The sequence below is a fragment of the Cynoglossus semilaevis genome, chromosome 18 (genome assembly GCF_000523025.1).
Source record: "Cynoglossus semilaevis isolate Cse_v1.0 chromosome 18, Cse_v1.0, whole genome shotgun sequence".
Classification (NCBI taxonomy): domain Eukaryota; kingdom Metazoa; phylum Chordata; class Actinopteri; order Pleuronectiformes; family Cynoglossidae; genus Cynoglossus; species Cynoglossus semilaevis.
The window spans coordinates 1,448,546-1,454,152 of NC_024324.1; the positions used below are offsets into that span (position 1 = coordinate 1,448,546).

Consider the following 5,607-nt stretch of genomic DNA (forward strand, 5'->3'; position numbering starts at 1 on the left):
CTGTTACTGCTGCTGTTACTGCTGCTGCTGCTGTTACTGCTGTTACTGTTACTGCTGCTGTTACTGCTAAATTAAAACTCATACCGTGCCCGCGTGCGTAAAAACGCGCATAAAACGTCACGACCGGAGCAGAAACCTGACAGAGTGTGGATTTGGTTCAAGGACTGAACTGAAAAGTAGCTCCGCGCGTGCGTGTGTGTATGTGTGTGTATCTTCACTCTCTCTCTCTCTCACAAACACACACACACACACAGGAACGCGCCTCCCTCTCTCGGTCCGTGCTGCTCATCTCCACTCCGGATGATCACCGACATGGATTTTTTTAAATAGAAAAATCCATGCGCTAAATATCGCAGTCAATAAAGAGAAATCGACCACACGCTCACGCACACACACACCGTGTGTATGTGTGTGTGTGTTCAACGTGGAGGTGTGGTGGACTGTGGTGTTAATAAGTTATCGATCAATTATGACTCTCATACGTGGAGCCGCCCCGGGCTGTGGAGCAGTGGAGGAAACAGCGTCTCACAGCAGCAGCAGCAGGGACTCGAACCTGGGACTCTCCTGCTGTAAGGCACCAGCACTAATCACTCTGTTAATGTGACTCTATGGAACTTTTTTTTAATTAATTTTAATTTATTTTAGACTCCATCACAGAGGCGTGTTACTGAACCTGTAACCAGTCAGTAACCAGTCAGTAACCAGTCTGTGACCAGTCAGTAACCAGTCAGTAACCAGTCAGTAACCAGTCAGTAACCAGTCAGTAACCAGATCACATGTTAAGATCCAGAACGTTCCTCATTAGCGCTAACCTTCGACGCCACCTGCTGTCATGGTGAAAGTTTAATCCAGATTTCAGATTGTAGTTTTTTTTTTGTTTTGTTTTTTCTGGTCCTTGTCCGTACGTGAAGTTCACAGTCACTGCTGCCGCTGACGTGCTGCTGTTAGCGTCCATCACTGCGGCCCCTCTCTGAGCCCCCGCCCCCCGTCTTCTACCTGTCCTTCTACAACCGGCCTGTCCTACTTTTCAGAGCGTGACCGTTGGCCGCCGCAGCGTTTGATGTCATCAGAGCAGAGACACAAGTCACATCATAAAGGGAGGGCCACCCCCCCACGTCCCCCTCCTCCTCCCACCCCCACTCACACCATAAAATTAGAAAAAAAAAGAAAAGCCCACTCCCCATTGACAGATGACATCCGTCCGTTCGCGTGTCCAACAGGCGCAAGAGAAAAGGAGGGAGGCAAAGGGGAAGGAGAGGGGAGGAGGAGGAGGAGGCCCCGCGAAGAAACGACGCCGCTGTCCCTCCAGAGCCCCCTCACACCTCCCTATCCTCCAGATGAAGGCGAGGCGAGCGCTGAGGAGCCCCCCGATCCAAACTCCTTCCAGACAAAAGCAATTATTTCTTGTAGAAGACGACGTGTTTGGTGTGTTGGTCGCACAGGAGGGAGGACGAGAGGGAGGACGAGAGGGAGGACGAGAGGGAGGACTTGAAGGAGAGGTGAAAAATATGTCGGTGCACGGCAGCAGGGCCTCATCAATAGCAATATGTTCTAGCCCCCCCCCCGACCCCCCCTCCCTCTTTCTGTAATACCTTTTCTTTTTTAAGCACTGAGCAACCTGCTGCTGCTTTGTCTGACACTGGACACACACACACACACACACACACACACACACACACACACCAAGTGGGTTTCTACCAGAAACGCTTCAGAAATCGAGAAAAAGTACCAGTTCCGGCTATACCAATAAATACCAGTTGGTACCTGGTCCACTAGTCCAGTAGGACCAGAACTCACACAGTCAGACTTTTACTGGTTCAGAATTCAAAATTACAAACGGCAGCGTTTGTTTGTTTGTTTTTTTTTCTTCACGGTACCAAGAACTTTGAACAGAACCAGGAACATTTAAAAAAAAAAATACTGCAGCTGACACCTGGAACTGAGGAACAGTACCAGGAGCTCCTGGAACTGAGGAACAGTACCAGGAGCTCCCGGGACTGGGGACCAGGACCCAGGGGCTCGCGAACAGTACAATGAGCTCCTGGTACTGAGGAACAGTACCAGGAGCTCCTGAATGCACGGTCCCTTTAGAACCAGTGGTCAGGATCCAGATCATCCAGATCATGTCAGACCAGACTGGAACAGTTCTACGACGACAAGAGTCAAAGAATAAAAATTAAAAAAAAATATGAAGACAACGTTGAGAATTTCTCCTCCTCCGTCACTGGTCGACTCCAGAAAACAAAAAAACAAAACAGATGAAGTTTCTACATTAAAAAAAAAACAACATCTGTTTTTATTATTATTATTATTATATTTTATTTCAGCTGCAGGTGACGATGGTAACATTTTTATCAAATCAAAACCCAGTGAAACTGTTGTGTTTTTATAATCCTGCTGTACTGCAGTATCTGGAAGTATCGATGTATAAATGTACTAGTACTTCGTGAAATCTACAGGACGATTACGGAGCGTATCTGTGTGTGTGTGTGTGTGTGTGTGTGTGTGTGTGTGTGTGTGTGATAAAGAGAGAGAGTTCATGGTTAAATGGCAGTGTCATGTTGACAAACGAGTTGGTTGAATTAAATTCCCCCTCATCAATAACAAGAGGAGACCAATCAATACCAGCTTACAATTATATCAACACACACACACACACACACACACACACACACACACACACACACACTGAGAGCCAGAGATAAGGAAGTCAGATGAAAAATCAGTTCTAGCTTCAACAGACTCTTAATTAAACATAAACTGCAGTAACGTGGTGTGTTTTACTACAGTGTGTGTGTGTGTGTGTTTTCATGGATTAACACACACACACACACACACACACACATACAGTTTGAGGGAGATCTCCGACGGGGGACGTGGTCTTGGATCTAAACAAATGGAGATCTCCGACGGGGACGTGGTCTTGGATCTAAACAAATGAACCTGGTACTGATTCTGAACGCCTGGTTCCTGTGCCTTCATCTTTAAATGTTAACGAGACACAACAAGCTCCGCCCACCTGGAATGCGGTGAGAGAAGGAACCTAAGACGGCGCGTAATGTAACCATGGCGACGGCGGAGTAGTTATTTTCTGACAGGCACTTTTTTTTCTCTTTTTTTTTTTTTTTAGCGTATGATATTCCCACGAGTATGTTAAACTGTCAGGACAGTGGGAAACAAACGGTGGTTCAAGGGTATATGTTGAAGAAGAAGAACGAACCTGTGGTCAAACTGTGTTACTTCAACAGTACCAGGAACATTTGTTCCTTTGTTTTTCACTCGGTCCGTTTACGAAACAAAGGCGTAAATCCTGGTAAAGATAAAGAGCGTACGAACTGACATCAGTCTGAGCTTCCGACATGTTCACTCCGTTCTCTCTCCCTCTCTCTCACTGGTGTTTCCCAGTCTCCGTCTCTGTCTCTCGGCCTTGTCTCCGGCACCGTGCCTCAGTAACGATCGGTGACAGGTTGTCAATGGTGGGGTCGCGGCCCTGCCAATACCGCCCCTACATATCCATTATTCCTCTCCAGGCCACGGAGGACGGACAGAGAGGGGAGTAAAACACCACCGCTGCCGCCGCCGTCGTCATACCATCACGGCGGCAGATCAATGCTGTCGTTCACCAGAAACCGCGGCCGGCGCGAAGAATCAGACTGAGAGTTTTTATCCTTCTCCACGTTTCTGAATTTGATCTTTCGTTTCACGGATGATTCTGTCAGGACTTGGAACCATTTCAGTGAGCGTGTCAGAACAGGAACTAGTACCAGGAACTCAGGAGTGTGCTTCAAACACAGGAACTAAGATAAAAAAAAAATAAAGTACCAGGACTGTTTGACCGTCCCAAAAACAAAGTTCCAGGAACTATATCTGTTCCCACAACCATAGAATCAGGAACTGTTTTTGTTCTCACCACAAGGAACTCCTTTTTTAGGAACCACAGGTTGGAACTAGTACTAGAAGCTGCACAGCTGGTAGTCAAGTACCAGAACTGGTCGTCAAACAGTTCCAAAGAACGACAGGAAATACAACAACGATGACAACGATGACTACGATGACAACGATCACCACGATGACTACGATCGCTACGATCACTACGATGACTACGATGACAACGATCACCACGATGACTACGATGACTACGGTCACCACGATGACTACGATCAATACGATCACTACGATGACCACGATCACCACGATCACCACGATGACTACGATGACAACGATCACCACGATGACTACGATGACTACGGTCACCACGATGACTACGATCCCTACGATGACTACGATGACAACGATCACCACGATGACTACGATCCCCACGATCACTACGATGACCACGATCACCACGATGACTACGATCGCTACGATCACTACGATGACTACGATCGCTACGATCACTACGATGACTACGATCCCTACGATGACTACGATGACAACGATCACCACGATGACTACGATCGCTACGATCACTACGATGACTACGGTCACCACGATGACTACGATCAATACGATCACTACGATGACCACGATCACCACGATGACTACGATCAATACGATCACTACGATCACTACGATCACACAAACACATCGACCACCTGCACAAACGCACACACACACAGAGGGAGGGCACGAAAATAGCTTAGCTTAGCACAAATGTAGCATTAGCGCTTGAGGTAACGCCAATGACACGGAGGGAGTCACTGTGTGTGTGTGTGTGTGTGTGTGTGTGTGTTAGATGAGAGCCTTAAAAATGAGCGGATCAGACCTCAGCTCTGAGACACCGTGGAATAGGATCAAGAGAAAAGTGTGTGTGTGTGTGTGTGTGTGTCAAAGGAGATTTCATCATCATCTCTTCTTCCTCTTATATTATCGTACTGAAGAAAAAAAATTAAGGTGAAATTCAACAAGAAAAACACAATGTAAGAGAGAGGAAAAAAACACACGAGAGAGAACCGAGAAATATAATAGAGATATATAAATAAATAAATATAAATATATCTATATATAAATATATATTTATATATAGATAAATATATTTTAATATATATAAATATATATATATAAATATATAAATTATATATTTATATATTTATATATATAAATTGTCAACTTAAATGGAGCCAGAAAAGCTAAATGTTAGCCAAATGCTACGTTAGCATTAAGGCTGAAGAAACAGAAACAGGGACAGAGACACGTGTCCACGGGCCTTGTTTGGCCCCAGAACCAGACATTGGAAACCCCCCCCCCCGACCTCAAGCTCACACCAATAATAACTATAATAATAACTAAGACTAGTGTTTTCTACAGTTAAACTCAGTTGATTAAACTCTTCCTCCTCCTCTTCCTCTTCCTCTTTATTTAACATCAAACCCCAAACCCTCTGACCGTTGTAAAACCCACTGTTGCTCAGGCTGCATTCTTGGAGAGAGAAAGAAAGTGAGACGGACACTGTGTGTGTGTGTGTGTGTGTGTGGGCAGATTTAGAAGCAGGGATCAATGAGAAATGTAGAAATCAATGCACTTAGCAGTGGGAAATCAATGAGGCCTAATCGGGATGCCAATGGCACAAGTCAAAACAATTAAGAGAGAAGAAAAATGTTTAACAGC

General features: G+C 45.5%; 1 protein-coding gene across 1 annotated transcript in view; it reads right to left on the bottom strand.

The window, feature by feature from the left end:
- LOC112488489 (POU domain, class 2, transcription factor 2-like) overlaps positions 1–5,607 on the bottom strand; it is a 57,159-nt gene that overhangs the window by 47,532 nt on the left and 4,020 nt on the right. The window lies entirely within an intron of this gene.